Raw genomic sequence first — 17,702 nt, forward strand, 5'->3', positions numbered from 1 at the left:
GTTTTTACGGCAAAAATGTAGTTTATTAGTTTTAATATAAGACATGTATATATTTGAAAAATAATGGTTTATTTGTGCCTTTTAAGGTAAATAATTGCACCAACACAAAATGAGTTGTTTATTTAAGTATTTAGAATAAGAAACAGTGTTGGTTTTAGGGGGAGGGGGCGTTATGAGTACTTGTCTTAGATCCCATTCGTGATTAAGAAATATAAGTACTGCACATAATATATATAATTTTGATAAAATGACGCTAATTTATAAATAGAAATCGTATTTTATTAAACGCGATAAATTAATTAAGTATTCATAAAAAAACTTCTCAAAAATGTCTTCTTTGACACAAAATTCTCAAATTTAAATATCAAATAAAGATAGAAAAGGGCCCATCCATTAATTTTTTCCTTATGCCTCTGTTCAAGATACAAACGGCCTTGATAAGAGTTGTAATGCCCGTGTCAGGACTTGATTTTTTTTTTTATGGACTCAGATTCTAGACCATATAAAACACAAACAGGAATTTGACTATGAGCAAAATGTCTCAAAAATGATATGGGGAAGGGAGTTTTTATTAAAATTTGAAGTTTTGTTTTCTTTTGCTGTTTTTAAAGCTACTTCATCTTTAAAAATCTAAGATACGTAAAACAGATTATTGCATCATAAATCAATTAAAGAATATAAATTTCGTGGAATAGTTACATCCACCAACGAAGCTGAACGAAAGTTAAGTTTTTGCCCTCGTTTGTTTGTTTGTTCATCAACAGTATTCCAGCAAATGTTTCTGATCGATTTTAATCAAACTTGGCACGAAGATTATATAGGATCACAGACAAAACTCATTCAATTTTGAGAGGTCAGGGTAGCACAAAACGTTAAAAATGTATGATCGACAATAACTTAGGAACAAATTGAGATACACAACTTAATTAGATTTTTGATGGAGGTTTTGCACTCTAACGAGTGCCCATTCTAGTTACAGTTTGAAATGTATATATATATATATATGCTTCTAAAATTGATTATTTACTGACTTTATAACCAACAAGTTGGTTAAAATTTCAATAAACAATATATACGTCATTCCATGATATATTTTCATAAGGAAATGCATTTCATATGTTTATATGGTATTTTGTAACAGTAGAACAGCTCAAAAGTGAAATTTTGGATCAATAACTTTGAGCTCTTAGACCTTAAACATTAAGAAATTATCTTTTTGAATCATGTTGGATTTGTGATACATCGTAGATGAAAGACATGCTAGTCAAGTATAATACATAAATCATTAAAAATCTATCAGTTAGCTCAACAAAATTTATGTAATAATTAATTTTTATTTTTGTTATGAAATAAAATAGTTAACCAGGACCTTATTTTTTCCCCTTAAATTTTTATCGTATACAAGTAAACCCCTTATAATTTTGTATAAAAGAAATTGTAAAGTGGACAACTCAGGGAATTAGGATTTATCGTGTGATTAATTAAAATATTATCTTCATTATTTAGTGTTATTATTATTATTTTTAAATCTAAGGGTAAGGGTCATTTTTTTTTTTTTTAACTTTATAAATTAAGCATTGGCTTTTATTTTTATGATTTTTAATGTTATATTATACTTTCCTCTCATTGCTTTAATGTTCGATATATCCAAATATTCATCAAAATGCTAATTTATTCAGACCTTTTTAAGACCTCAAAACACAGAATTGGAATGGTTTATTTATCTAGAATTTCGTTTGTAAGCTGTTTTACTGTCAATTATACAAGATACGAAACTTTAGTCAAATCCGTCCACTCTTAAAAATTTATTATGGAATGATCCACATATATCTTATCTACAAATAATTATAAAAACAACATTTATTGCCTAATAACTCAGGGTAATTCCAGGTAATACCGCTAGTATATATATATATTAGAAATCAAAATACAATTTGGCAAAGAAAAACTAATGTGCCTGTGGGTTAATGACTTTTTTTTACATTCAAATGTTGGCTCAAACCTATAACAAGGATAAAAATCTCTAAGAATTAATACCAAATATTCCAAAAACCATATTTGATGATAAAAAAATAATTACAGATTCGTAATTAGGGGGTCAAGTATATTTAGAATTAAATATCAAATTTTATAGAATTTTATGGCATGTGATATTTATTAAAAATGAATGTTTAAGTATTTAAAAAGAAAAGGAATGATGTGTACTTAAAGTTATGTGAAATGTTCATTTTGAGGTATGGTAGATGAATTCTGATCCTCAAATGGTTGATATATTTTCTTCCCTTGGCAGGATTAACCTTGTGAATTCAATTACACATATAATTTTATGAAAATTGCGTGTTAGTTAGTGGTTCATTCATGATACCCTTAACGCCCCCTAGTGAATAAAAAAGTAATTAATTACATATTTTTCTGCTCTTATCTAAGCCTGAATATACGTCATTGGTGACCAATCCATTTCAGGGGCTTCCGTAGTGATGGGATGGAGGAGCTGTATCCCTTCCATCCCAATAATTTTGCAAAAATTTAATTCTTCAATAACTGTAATTTTATGTAAATTGTTTTGGATTTTTCAAAACATTTCCCAAAAAATGTAATTTTTTGTATATAGCTGAGGATTTTCGACATCTTTTTGGAAAAAATTTGATATTTTAAATTAAATTCTTTTTCTTTTTTTTTTTTTTTTTGGAAAAAATTTAATATTTGAAATTATTTATGAATAGTATGGTATTTTGAAATATTTATTGTTTGGAAAAAATTAGTTATAATGGAAATATTACATTTTTAGAAAAAAAATTAAAAAATCAGTAGCCATTCACAAAAAAATTAATTTTTCTTCTAAAAAGCAAAAAATTCTTTATTTGCGGGAGGCTACAGCCCACCCCCTGCGCCTAGACGCCCTTGATACTCCAACAAGTTTATGGAGTTACTTTCTGTTTTTCCTGAAAACATATAAATATTCCCGTAACACTAAGATATTTTCTCCTCAAGAATAAAAGAAAATAATAACAGATTGAGAAAAAAAAGGATTTGATGAGCTTGGGGTTACCTTAGCTCATTTCTAAGCTTCATCTAATGTACCCAATCACTTTTTTTGTTTTTCTAATTTTATATGAAGTACTGTTCCCTGTTTACTATACTCCTTTTTTTTTTCTTTATACTGTATTGGTAAATGATATACATCAGGGATCACTATTTCCAATGCACCCGGTGACGTGCTTTCATATATTCATAAAAATTTGTCTCCTAGCTGGATAGATCTTAAGTGGAATTAATGTTACCTTTTAAAAGATTTTTTACGACAATCAGCATGATATTTTCGAAAAGAACAGACTCAATTCAATCAAATTGTATCAACTCATTGAATACTAAAATTGAATCTTATGAGTTCATGAAATAAAATATCCTTATTTCATTAATAGGACATCATTTTAAATTGAAGGAAGCAAGAGTTGATATTCGTATAGATACACAGGAATTCAACTTTTTTTTAATTAATTGAGATATGTTCATCAGGCCGATACTTTTTATTTTGAATGATTGTCTTTGTGAGACACTATATTTTAGCAAAATTTGAAGAAAGATTATTAAAATGATTTTTGGTTTCAAAAATTTTTGTCGAGAGATTCTAAAATATTGATTTTTAATTTTCATTAATTTATGATAGAGGTTACGCAATTTATGTATTATAATATATAATTCAGACTATTGAAATTCATAAATCTACATAAATCCATTCAGCATCTCTGGGCTTGTGTTTCAAACCACATTAGAAGCTCTTTTTGATGAAAATGTATTTTTAGCTGTAGTATATTATCAAATGACAAATGTTACTTTTCCATGTTTGTTTCAATGTCTCCAATATCCCCTGGCATACTAAAACTAGCTTGTCAATTATTTATCTATTATTATTATTATTGTACATAACTAAGTATGTATATGAGTGATTAAAATACTAATCAAGCTTTTTACTTCAGGAATTTGCCTGTTAACAACTAATCATAATACGGGCATCTACATTAGATTGTCCTGTTTTCGCATTAATATTTTTCTCCTGTCGCAAAAATCTTTTCTCTGCTGGAGACAATTAAAAAAACTGACTTTGACAAATTTACTGGCATCTTAAGCTATTTTTATTGAGGTACAAACCATTTTCATTTTTGTGTCCAAATGTTAAGCCTCTTGTACCGTCTCAAATATGATGCTATGAATATAAAATTTTACTTTGTAAATTTATTAGTATTTAGTTTATCGCTCAAAATATTGTACACTTTGTTGCTCAATAATTTGGGGTTTACCTATAACATCTAACAACATAACATATCAAAATTTAACTTTATTTGATGTAGTTGTTGTTGAACAAAAAGAAGTAACATTGTCTCTTGGCATGTTAGATAAAGCAGGGAAATAATATTTTTTTTTCATACTAAAATGGCCTGTACCAGGCCTAAAATGGCCAGAGAGGCATAGAACTTAGACAAAGTCACATATTTGATTTTTGTACTTGGGAGAAAAATATCATTCCGAAAACGGGACAGTCTAATTTACATTTAAGTTAATATTAATCATCATTATCCATGTTTATGAATGGAGATAGGATATATACGAGTATTATGTAATTCCAGGCAATACACAAAAAAACAAGTGTATTTATTTTGGAGCACCATAACAAAAAAGAAAAACAATACAGAGTTTAAAAAACAAATCCAAACCAAATTTAACTTCATCGAAGATCAATCACGAGAGTAAAATTGTCAGGTCTAAGTCCTTAATTTAAACATATAAACAACGTTTGATTCGATTTGGCTGCTACCACATACTCGATGCTTTAATTAAAGCTAGCAATGTTGTTTCTGACGTGAGAAGAATCTAGCTTCTTTGACTCATGCATGATGCTGGCCTTCAAGGCTTTCATAAAGAGGTGGGACTTGACAATGGATTTCCCCTTTAACTCATCCTACACATAAAAGTAAAAGTGGTTCTTGTCTGGACCAGTTCTCGATGTCCAAAAATAATGAAACATTGGCTTGGACAATTTATACATATGTTGTACAGCTTTTAGACTAGTCTTGGAGGTGGAAAACTTACTCTCCTGCTATGGTGATCCATCTGGCGTTCCTCTATTAGCTGTGTGCGTCGACAGTGAAAACTTTTTTGTCTAAAAAAAATCTCATAAGTGGAATTTGGCTAATGTGAAATTGCCTTAAGATGTTAGTGGGATGCGCTCCAGGCACTTGGCTTTTGTGGCAGCCAACAGTAGGGGAGATTAGCTCTAGACTTCGGAGGAGAGGGACAAGTATTTGAAGGCCCTTCATTGTACTCACAGAGTAGTCGTTGGCCAAGATCTACATGGACTTTGTTGGATTACCTCCAATTGATCTCTTAGGGCCGGCCAGGAATATTGGTTTTCTCTTGTTGTTCAGGGATTTTAGAGCCTCTTAATGACATCCCACGACTCTTACAGGTGTTTTAGAACATCGACGACAATTGTTCTGGGTTCACAGTGGAGTCTAATTACGGTCAATTATGAATCTTATACCTATTATAATTTCTTGGATCAAAAAAGATTTTTAAGAATGTGAGTTATAGTTTAATATTTTCATTTGATATTGAGACCTAATTTGACCCCTATATAACTTTTCAAATATAATTTATCAATTCTTTAATTAGCCCTACATTGAGTGTAATTTGCGGTGTGTGCAAAGGATAGTCAAAATAATTTGATTGTAGAAATTAACGATAATTAATTAATTATTTTGTTGAGGAATACAAATGTAACCAGACTCAATTTTGAGAAAGATCATTCTTGTTTCTTTTTTATTCTCCTTACTTTTTGATATACTTAGAAATGTGAGAGACCACTAAATCCCGCAAAACATTGCTCACTTTAATTTTTTATGGAAAAATTGTTCATTTTACTTTGATTTGTGTGAAAAGTGCTCATTTTTTCTAAACGAATAATAAATAATTAGAGAAAATTTGGATTCTAGTTCGATTACAAAGCAGCTTTTGATGATTCTTTGAGAATATTTTTCGTGGTAATATTCATCCCCGAAAAACCTCCTTCATTAAGATCTCCTTTTGAAGGTAAATCTGTTTATATGATACAATCAGGGTTATGATTACATGATCGGATATGTGAGGGAGCCAGATTCCAAGAACAACCGATTAGAGGAAGGGAATTTTAGTCCAAAATTGACTGTTCAATAAACATCCTTGAATCTTGCAACAAAGAATAAATACTTTTGCCTCAAATTGCAAAATCCTGATACTCCATTTACACAAAAGGTTGGACGTAGTACAATTGTAGTTAGGATGAGATGTCTTTATCTAACAAGACTCCTGAAGATCCCAAAAAACTTCAAATTTGCTTCAACTGCTAATGCAGAAGGTTTTAGTATGTTTTAAACTATCAAACTGATGGAAGGCAAAAATTAAGAGCATAAAATCTTTCTCAATTTGTGAATACAATATGCAAAAATTTATAAATATAAAAACACTACTTGCTATATATTATACTTTTCAGTCCGTACTTCTCCTGAAATACAAACTGCTCAATTAATTTATTTTGGGTTCTCTTTTTTTAACAATGTTTTTTGTTTTTTTTTTGGCTAAAAATGGTTCAAAAACCTTCAGTTTACATACGTGGCTAAGCATTGTCAGATATTTCTATTTGAAAGGTTTTGGAGCCTTTCTATTTAATGGGCATAACCATTATGAAAAATATAATGCAATTATGGGCTAACCTGACTAAATATTTAAATTAAGTGTTATGTCTAATGTAGTAGATTGTGAAAATTAATCAGCAACGAACATAAGGTCTTCAGGCTTCTCCTTCATGAAAAAGTTTAGCTTCCCAAAAGACATAAATAGAAGGAAGTTGTCAATATCTTCAAACGTGCAAATGGGGCTCCCACCAACTTGAATATGGATCTTATTTAGTTATGATTAATGATATATATGTACAAGTAAAGGGTTATCCGGTGTTGCTCGGGTGAGCGTTATGATATAATAATATTTTGTGTGGCCTTTGACCTTGAGCCCTCAAAATGTAATCTCTCGTACTGTTAACATATGAAGTAATTCGGTTCCTAACTTTTTCCGCAAACCTACTTACAGACAGACAAACAGACCGGGGAGCAATTACATAATCTATGTTCAACTTTGTTGACGGAGGAAAATCTTCCAGTTTTAGGTAAGAGATTGGGAACATATATTTTCCCCTTTTTGTATGTTTGTTGTAGCTGTTGATTTCTGTATGTCTACTATTTTACTAGTGTCCTTTATCTATAAGTGGTGTACAACAACAATTAACAAAGGTTTAAAAAATATGATATTTGGAGATCGCACTCTATTTTTAATTACTAATTAAACAGAGTTTTTAATTTATTAAAGTTGTCATCTTCATTCTTTTGTTCTTGAAGAGAGAACAATAACTATCAAATAATTTGTTAAGTCATTGTTGGACTCGAGTAGAATTGAGGATCTACATCAGAGTAATTCATATCTACCTATATCATTGCTAGATACGGAGAAGGGATTGTGTTCATTTTCTTCTTCTCATAGCTGTTACCAAATATTCTTTAAATTGTCAGAGTGTTGATTTTTTTATTATTCTTTTTTTTTTAACCATAACGGCGATCACATTACTTGAATGACTGTCAATAAACAGATGTAACTGATTTGTTTGGCTGACTTCTATCTAACAAAAATCCTTGGAGATGTATATTGTTTATATAGATTATTTTTTTATAAAAATTTAAATTTAAAAAAAGACCGTTTTTTTGTCCACATTAGTTAGTAGTAGGAGCAAATTTGAATTGGGATCTTCAAGTGTATTGTTAGAAGGAGACATTTCATTATCACCCCATCTCAATAAAGGATCAACCTTCTGCACAAATTGAAGTCAGGATTTTGCAATTTGACGCAAAAGTATTCATCTTTTGTTGCAAAATTCAAGGTGGACTATTCATCAGTCCATTTAGGACCGAATTTCACCTTCCTCTAATTGGTTGTTCTCAGAATCTGGCTCTCTAGCATATCCGATCTTGTAATCATGACCTTATATGTACATATATTTTCTTCCACATAGAGAGCTGAACGAAAGCAAGTTTTTGGAGGTTGATTTTCCCTTGACAAATATCATTAAAAGCTGTTGTCCAATCTAACTAGAATTCAAATGTTCTTTGTTTTATCTACATAATACCAGGATAGAAAAATAAGAAATTTTCAGACAAAAAGGTCAATATGAACAATTTTTCCCATTACGGTCAATGTGATCAATTTTGTTACCAATTGAGTGATAGCTCACAAATCCTATGTCTAGTTATAAGGATCTAAAGAAGATGTCGTTTTTCATAATTTTTCCAGCCTGAAAAGGAAAATATGTCGAGTTCAGAATTGCATTCAGAATCAATAAACATAATCTTAATCACTAAAAAAACACTTTACATAAGTTTTAATTTGGGGATTGTTTTAATTGTAAAAAAATACTCTGAACGATAATAGTCCCAAATTATAATAATCCTAGATATTTTAGCATTCAGATGACAGTGAGAAAAACTGAGATCAGTTTTGGATTCTGCATTCATAAATAAATTCGATTATAGTATTCAACTTATTTGTACAAAATTCCCCTTCCCCCTAATTATTCCCCTGTGTAATTGAATGGAACGTCATAACAGCTAAGCTGCTCTTCTCCCAAACATTTTTCAAATTGTCAGAGTGACCACCTTAATTTTCAGATACTTTTTTACCGGCTTTTCATATTATTTGAATCCCTGTCAACTAACAAATATAGCTAATATGTTCAACTGACTTCTATGATAAAGTCATCTTTTGATTCCAATTTTGATTTAATGGCCTTAACAACAAATAGGCAATAATTAGTTAAACTAAAAACAATTTAATACTTTTATTTCAATATAATATTTTTTCAAATTTTAGGGAAGATGGTTGTTTTTTATATGGATCGAACTTTTTGACTTGTTCGAACATTCTCTTATCTTACAAATATATTCCTCGACAACAAAAAAATACTATAAGAATCTCCGCATCTCATTTATATACATATTTTGACATAGATTTATCGTTTCTGCATAGTGCCCACTAATATACAACCTACCTAAGGTCCATTCGCAACCTATTCATTCAATAGTAAAGGAAAAAATATAGCAGTTCCGTCAAGGTTTGCCTTGCTAAGCAAGCAACATATGAAAAACCAACATGTGATAATACTTAAGAGAGATTGATTTCATTTATCTTCTTTGGAAACTCGGTTTATACGGATATTTGAACTTTCCTATGGATAGCACCGAGTATTTTAATGCCTACGAGTAATTAGTATATATATAAAGCCACAAGGACATCCGAAAGATTATATATGGGGGGTGCAGGCTTGGTTTTAGGGAATTTTGCGAGAATAAATCGAAAAATTAAAAATGTTTTTAAAAAAAAAATAGAAAAACTACGTTTTATTTTTTGAAAAATTATACTTTCAGGGAAAAAAATTCTAAAAAAATCAATTTCCAATATCACATTTGTTGGACTTTTTTTTGTCAAAAAAATTTACAAAATATTAAATTTTTTAGAAAATAATTTTAAATATTAATTTTTTCGAAAATTATTTTAAATATTGAATTTTTTTAAGGAAATTTCCAAAATTAGCAGTTTTTCACAAAAATTAATTTATTTTGACAAATAATTTCAAAAATACGAAACATGTACACAAAAAGAAATTTCAAACTTTAAATTTTTTAGAAAGACATTTGAAAACTCCACAGCCTTTCACAATAAATTAAATTTTCTGGAAAAATTAAATTTGAAATATAAAATTTTTTGAAAAAAAAGATCGGATATTAACTTCCTTGAAAAATAACTTCAAAAATCCTTCGTTATTCCTAGAAAATTAATTTTTTGGAATTTCTTTTGGAAAAACCAAGGATTAAATTTACTCTTTGAAACGTAATTATAGAGGCTTCAAAATTTATTTAGGTGAAAAAAGACACTTAATGGATATATACGCGGATGACGTTACTCTAATGGTAGAAGGGGACTTTGAAAAACAAGTATCGAGAAGAATTGAAATACTTAAGTCCTATTTTGAAAAATTCATAAGTATTTCAGGACTTCAAATTAATGTGGAAAAAACTTCAATACTCCATGTAGGTCAGTGGTTTCCTATACCTTATGATAAAGTTGATCGATGCAAGGTTTTAAATAAAGTAAATATCTTGGGAATTGAGTGGGAGAGTAATGGCCCTTCCCTCTCTAATTAGCAAAAGTAAGATTCCCAGTTTCAAAAGTTGTTTTTTTTCTTTTGTATAATTATTATATCTGTAAGATTTTAGAGGTCTAAAGAGAAAATTAATTCTTAACTATAATATTTTTTTATGTTTTATTTTAAGCACAAATTTTCTTTCATTCATTAGACAAATGTGTACATATTTTAATTTTTTAGCGTGTATGTGAATAAATAAAAACCTAGTTGAAAAAAAAGTTGAAAATTTTAATTAAATTTCCAATATTATTAAAAATATTAATATTGTTATTAAAGGGGGAAATCTTTAATTGAGGAGAGGAAGCTACAGCCCCTCAATCCAACACCCTGAGGAGGCCCCCGAGCCCTCAATACAAACTACTTTAGAGTTACAGAATAATCCACTAATGCAATTAAATTACATATGAGTGATTACTCAATGGCGCCAGAATAAGTAAAGGCATTAGTTTCTCACTTTTTGAAAGACAATAACAATGAGAAGTTGTGTAATAATGTTGTCCATCGATAAATAACGTCGTACTTATAAAAATTGCTTCTCTCTTACTTGGAATGGCTCCGATGCCCCTGGCAATGAGTAAAATAGAGGAGATAAACCATTTTTAATTAGAGTTGTAACAAATATGACCTTACACGATCCCCATTACTTTTGTAGTTGCAACCTGAACATTTTTTTTTTTGCACTTCAAATGGGCTAAGCATACACCTTGTTAATGAAAGATTAACACTGTTTCCTTTATCAGGGCGTTATAGATAGACTCGGATCATAATTTAGGATCGACATATTCAGGGGCGACCGCAGGGGGTGATCTGTAGTGTCTTTGACCCCCTCCCAAATAATGGAATTTTTTTTTTAACTAGACAATTTAATATTTGAAATTTAATTTTTGTGAATACCTGAGGATTTTAGAACTTTTTTTTTTTCAAACCAATAAATTTGTTGAGAATAACAATTGATTCTTTTGAAATTGTTTTCCACAAAAACAGATTTTTGCGAGTATCTGTAAATATTTGAATTTAATTTTCTGAATAGCATTGGATTTATGAAAAAAATTCCAAAATTTGATATTTCAAATTTAATTTTTGATATTTTTTGATTATAAAAAAAATAATTTTTTGAGAATGACTATGGATTTTTGAAAGGTTTTTCCAAAAAAAAAATATTATCTGCGAATATCTGTGGATTGTTGAATTTTTTTCAAAAGTCAATATTTGAAATTTTTTCAAAAGAATTTAATTTTTGTATTTTTTAAAAAAAAAAAACCAATACTTCCCCCCTCCCCATAAAAAAATGAACCATGAGGACGACCATGATTTTTGCTAGATGCAAAATTGTATTTGTATGAATTTATTTCACTTATATCTTATCGTAGCTAATCTTATGAAACGTCATAGCAGCTAAGCTGCTCTGCTACCAAACATTATTATTGCATTTATTTATTTCCTTACATAACCAGTTGGTCATATTTTTACAACTCTATTTATGTAAATAAAACCCTGGTAAAAATGGGTACCCATAATAAATATAAATACTTTATCCAGTCGACGTGTTATTCACCGGAGAGTGCCCGTATTTTCTGTTAATAGGCAGTTATTTTTTACATTGATATTCCGGGTACGGGCATTACCTGTAACCATTCATAATTAAGGCACTTTGAATCCACAAACACATTTTGCCTGCAGCTATAAATGAGAAGGAGTCAACTGAAGAAAACAGCTGAAAAGATAATACAAGTATATTTTTGTATAACTAACCATGACTATGCATATTGACTTTGTATCTTTTTCTTGTCCTGTTTGGGATCACAATGGATCTTCTTTCCATTCGGGAAGGGCAAATCAATAACAAAATAACAAGAAGACGTGTTCTTGTATATATATATATATAAAAAAAAATCAACTTCATTAAATTATATCACATCTCATGTTGAATAAAATATATATCTATACTCTAAGAAAAACGGAAATCAAGAAGGAGAAAACAAAATCGAGAAATACTTGAGAAAGTACATCTCGCAAACAAAATATTGCCCTTTGTAATTACTTACAAGGTCCAACATAGGTTCTAAGTTGGCCAAAGGGTCATGTGAGGATTTAGGCCTCTCAAAATAACCAAGATAATGAAATTATTTGACTGTAATACTTAATTTATAATTAAACACTAGATAAAATTTCTGGCGTGTTTCAGTACAGAGTTCTACATTTCGAATGAATAATATTATAAAACGAACAGGAAAATACCGCCTTCCTTTTTAAAGGGAAAAAATAGTTGAATATAATCAAGGTTGCCAATAGATGATCATATGGCCAGATATAAAAAGACTCAGATTCCAACAAGCACTCAGTAGAGTGCAAAACCTCCGCCTAAAAACAAATTGAGTTATGTAACACAATTTGTTGCAAAGATTTGGTCAATTCTACATTTTTTACATTTTGTGTTACCTTGATATTTGACCTTAATTTCTCATAATTTAATGGCCTTGTACTGTGACCATAAATAATCTTCGTAATAAGTTTGATTCAAATAGATTTGTAACTTTTGACATAATCCTGGTGACTGACAAAGAAACAGAGGAAAAAACATGAACCCTGTTTAACTTTGTTGGTGGAGTTAAAAATAGAAAAGATTTGCATTACAAATAGACTTTGTTTTAGAAAAATTGCATAAAAAGTTAAATTACTAAGGACACCCAATGTCACAAATTTGGAGGAAATTTAAATTAATGTTGTTTATTATATACATTAACTTAACAGGGGCATCCGTAATGGTGGGCTAGAGGGGTGCAATCCCCCTCCCCCAAATAAGGAATTTTCGCTTTTTACTAGAAAATTTAATATTTAATAAAAGAAAAATTTAATTTAAATATATTTTTTTTCTGTTTTTTTCCCAAAACATTTAATTTTCTGTAAATAACTATTGATTTTTGAAATTTTTTTACAAAAAATTTTATATTTAAAATGTAATTTTTAAAATTTCTTCTAAGTAGCTGTGGATTTTTGTAATTTTTGAGGATAGTTATAAAACTTTGACATTTATTTGTAAAAATTAAATTTTTTGTGAATAGTTGTAGATGTTTAAATTTTTTCCCCAAAAAATTCCAAAAAACAAGCCCTCTCCCTACAGACTTCATTTGACCCACAGTAAAAGTTATGAGCATCTAAAATTCAGCCCAGATTTTTAATTTCTTTTTAAGTAAATTGTATGTCAAATGAGCTATGTCTAAAAATAGCTCAAGTAGCTCAGTGGCTTGAAAAATTGATAGTTTATAAGAAAAAAGATTTTAGACTTAATTATCATGAATAATTTTTTTTTGTTTTGTGATATACATATTTGATGTGTTTATATTTGTCTCATATTTTTTTCGAATCCGTGTACATCTTTTGGTGCTCTTCTACAACTTTTATAAGAATTGAAGCAGCAATTCATGTGTTGTTTACGATAAACTCAATAATATTAATATATTTCTTAGAGTAAATTGAGTTATCTTGAAATGATGATAAAATATCAAAATCTGTATATTGAACCGTTTTCACGATAATTGAGAATGATGTCACTTTTTTTCAAAATGCAGTGACACGGTTCAACAAAACAAAAAAACATCCTAATATAGGTTTAAACATATTCATCCTTGTGTATGTATAAGGGGTTCCAACTTCCTGGAAAATGTCTTGGAGTAGTATACCCTTTTATGCTTTAAGAAGAAATAATCATTTGTAAGCTAGTCCCACCTAATGTTTTAAACTATGTAGCGAAACGAGGACCCACGTGATCAACAGCTGAAAAATTTATTGTTACAAAGAAACATTTTTTGATGGTTGGGTTACTGTTTAGGTAATATTTGGATATATAATTAGGATTTATTACGTGATCTAATATATTTAAATTATTATAAGATGCTCATTCGAGATCCGAAAGACAGACTAACCTAAGCTAGAGAAGATTTTAATAGCATAGAGTTTTGTTACCCCAGTAATTTGATTATTCTGTCTTATTTTTTCATTTATCATTAATGTAAAGATATATATTTTTTAATTAAAGTATGGAGTTCAAGTCAAGTCTAGAGTCCAAGTTCTCCTCTCTGATAATAATTGACTATTAAATCTTAAATTATACATTTATTAATTTATTATTATTCATTTACTATTAATTATTATGATAACAAGTAATAAACCATAAATGTGTTAAAAACTCCTCATGATGAGTGCTTCACAAAATCATCCTCTTAATTATATACCAGTCTACGTCAGTAAGAAAAATAAAAAAGTGTCGTCATATGAAAGGCGACACCTGGCGGAAAAATGTTAAAACGCTGCACCATTGTATTTCCTCAGGCTAAGGCTCGAGTTCCGTGGCTTGGTTTAAAGCTTTAGTCCAACATATGATTTCAAATTCTTATATCCTATATTTTTACAATTACCTGTATCATAATAATCTATTGGGTTTTATTTTTTTACCCCATGGGTCCAGGTTGTTTTCATTTTCTCAATAGCAAGGTATTTATTTATAATTGTCGGATGTATAAAAATAAATACTTAAAAGGAAAATTGCGTTTGTTTAAAAACAAAATTCATCATTATAGATAAAAAAAACCTACAAACCAAAAATAATCAAATTATCCCAAACTAATAAATAAAAAGCTTCAGGTATTCACGCACACCCTATAAGAATTTATAAACCAACTAAAAAATGGATACAGAAAGATTTTCTTAAAGGTATTATGACATGAAAAAATGTCATTAAAAATAAGAATGATAAAAAAAAACAAGTATTATACACTCAGACATATTATAAATTATTTTTTTGTAATGTTTTCTATAGTGTTTCATGATCAAACTTAAGGTTTTTAAATGTCTGACAGAGACTGATGGATAAAATTTCAGTAAATTTGCAGTGAAATCCTAATTTGTTCAATGCATTTGTGGAATTCTGATGATAAACATTGAATACCTTGTTGCTTCAAAGATCATTCCACGAATATCGTATGGCTCGATAAGTTTTACTTCTGTTAATTTATGTGCCACATCAGCTTAGACACTTCTGATGCCAACATTCAATGAATTTTCTTCTTCAATATTATTTATCTGACAACAAGTAATGCCGAATAATATTGTAGCTTTATAACATTGGACCGCGTTTCCTTCAAATTCACACTTAAAAACTTATTGACTATCCATAGAGCGGCACCGTAAAAAAACGTGGAGTGCTGGTTTTTTATTCAATAACCATATCCTACCTCCAAAAGAATATTATGTGATAAACAAGCTGAACATGGGTTGTTCCTGATATGGCAATCTAGGGTGATTCAATCCATGGCGGTATGAGCTCCTAATAAAAATGATTTTTTGGTATTCGTTTCCTCTACTTTTTGAATTACTCAAATACACGTCAAAATACTGTCATTTTCATACAGAAAAAATATCCTTTCCTACTATATTCTTTTTCTTTTTACTCTAAGAAGGAAAAAAATTGGAATACCCTTTCTAAATAAATTAAATCTTTAAATGCTTAAACACCTTTTTATAGAATATTTAACTAAAATGTGTCAAATTGCATTTTTTTTTATATCTAAAACAACCATTTTGTTAAGATTGATAAGATTGTAGTACAACTTTGCTTCATAAAAACAAGCTTAGTAGGTAGTTTATTAATAATAAAAGAATCCAAAAATCAAAATTTTCCGTTATATTACTTCTATAAAACGTTTTTCACCTGATCAAATTATTTTCAGGTAAAAAAAAACAAAAAAACATATAAGTGATAATATCTTACGATCAGAAGTACAATCACGCTTCTCTCATTAATTTTTGACTTCCATTACGCTTTTTAATAGTGACGTCAAAGAGTAGAACTGTTACCAAGAGTAGCTATGTATCGCATTACTTGACTTGTTACTGTTAGAGCAGTACTGTTATACTCTATGACGTAAAAATATGTTTGTCTTGTCCAGCAGTCGGTACGGTACATCAAATTGCTAATTCTAGCAAGCCCGATTACATCATGGTATACCTTATATTTACATTAACCTTGTCTACAATAAAAATATAAGGGCCTAAATAAATAAGTACATTCAATCTCGATCTAACATATTTTAAGTCGTTTTAACCTGATAGTATTTTCACGTATTCAAGGTTTCAATCTTTTGTCACATTTCTGTAATATTGTAGATTAATTTTTTTGTTTTATGTTAAGAAGTATATTTTACATTTGGAATATTTTAGTTTCTAGACATAACAGGGGTGTCTGAAGGATTATATAAAGATGAGGTATGTCCAAGACGTAATAACGGCTAAAATCGCACCAAAAGCTGAATTTTGTAAGAATTTGGAAATAAGTAAGTGGGAATCAACTCACGCATCCCTAGAATCGTTGCAACTCTTTTTATATTAAATATTATTTATCTGAAATGACGCATCAATTACTACGTCAAAAACACACATTCTATTCAAAACACAAAATTTTTGTGTATGTATGGAAGAACTTTATAGTGACTAATGTAGTCATTCTTTAATTTGCAATTACCGTTTCATATAATGAATTATATGTTTAAATTAAACATATATTATGAAATAGTTAAATGCTGGATTTTCCGGGAAAACGGAGAGAGAAATCCTAGTATGTACAACACATATCTTTTTTAATAATGAGAAACACCTGGAATGGAATTCAAGGCATTGGAATGTGTTTTGGACATGATAAAAGCATATTATTACATTTAATTTTTATGTGATCCTGTAAAAGTATATTCCTGTATGTGAAGCTGTGAAGTATAACATATGTACATATATCTCAAGAATTGAACTTGTTGTTTAAAAAGAAAAAAAGAAAACTTCTCCTCCATCAACACGGATGCTTTTGTTGCATCTGGATAATTTAATTAAATACGAAGGAAAAGATCACATTCAAACTTGTTTTCTTCCGTATAGATACTATTACTTAAAAAACAAACAAAAATAACTGTTGACATGATATTATGCTGTTTTTCTTCATATGGGTATGTTAGGGATACTGTGTATTCATTGAAATCTGAATGCTTACTAATTCAATAATTAATTATGGGTGAATGATCGAAATTAATTCATATTCCGATATTTGAAAGCAATAACAATTAGTTTCAAAAACAAAACCAATTTGAGCTTTTTAGCTTAGTTAACAGTCGAGAAAATGACACTTGAACTTGATCGACGAATTTCTATTCGACTACTCCAAGCAGCTGTGAGCACTGTTTACGCCGTCAGTAAGTCTAAAACATTGGAAAAGAAGAAGGTCTCTTTCAAAATAGAGTTAAAGAAAACCGCCAATGCCAATCCCCTAAAGTCCATGACTGACCAAAGAGTTATAAAAAAAATGGGTGGAAAGAGGCTTGTGAGGGTTAGAGATGCCACTTTTTACACCAGTATTGAAAGAAACCCATCTCTTCGTTGCAAG

This window comes from Lepeophtheirus salmonis, chromosome 4 (genome assembly GCF_016086655.4).
Source record: "Lepeophtheirus salmonis chromosome 4, UVic_Lsal_1.4, whole genome shotgun sequence".
In the NCBI taxonomy this organism is placed as follows: Eukaryota; Metazoa; Arthropoda; class Copepoda; order Siphonostomatoida; family Caligidae; genus Lepeophtheirus; species Lepeophtheirus salmonis.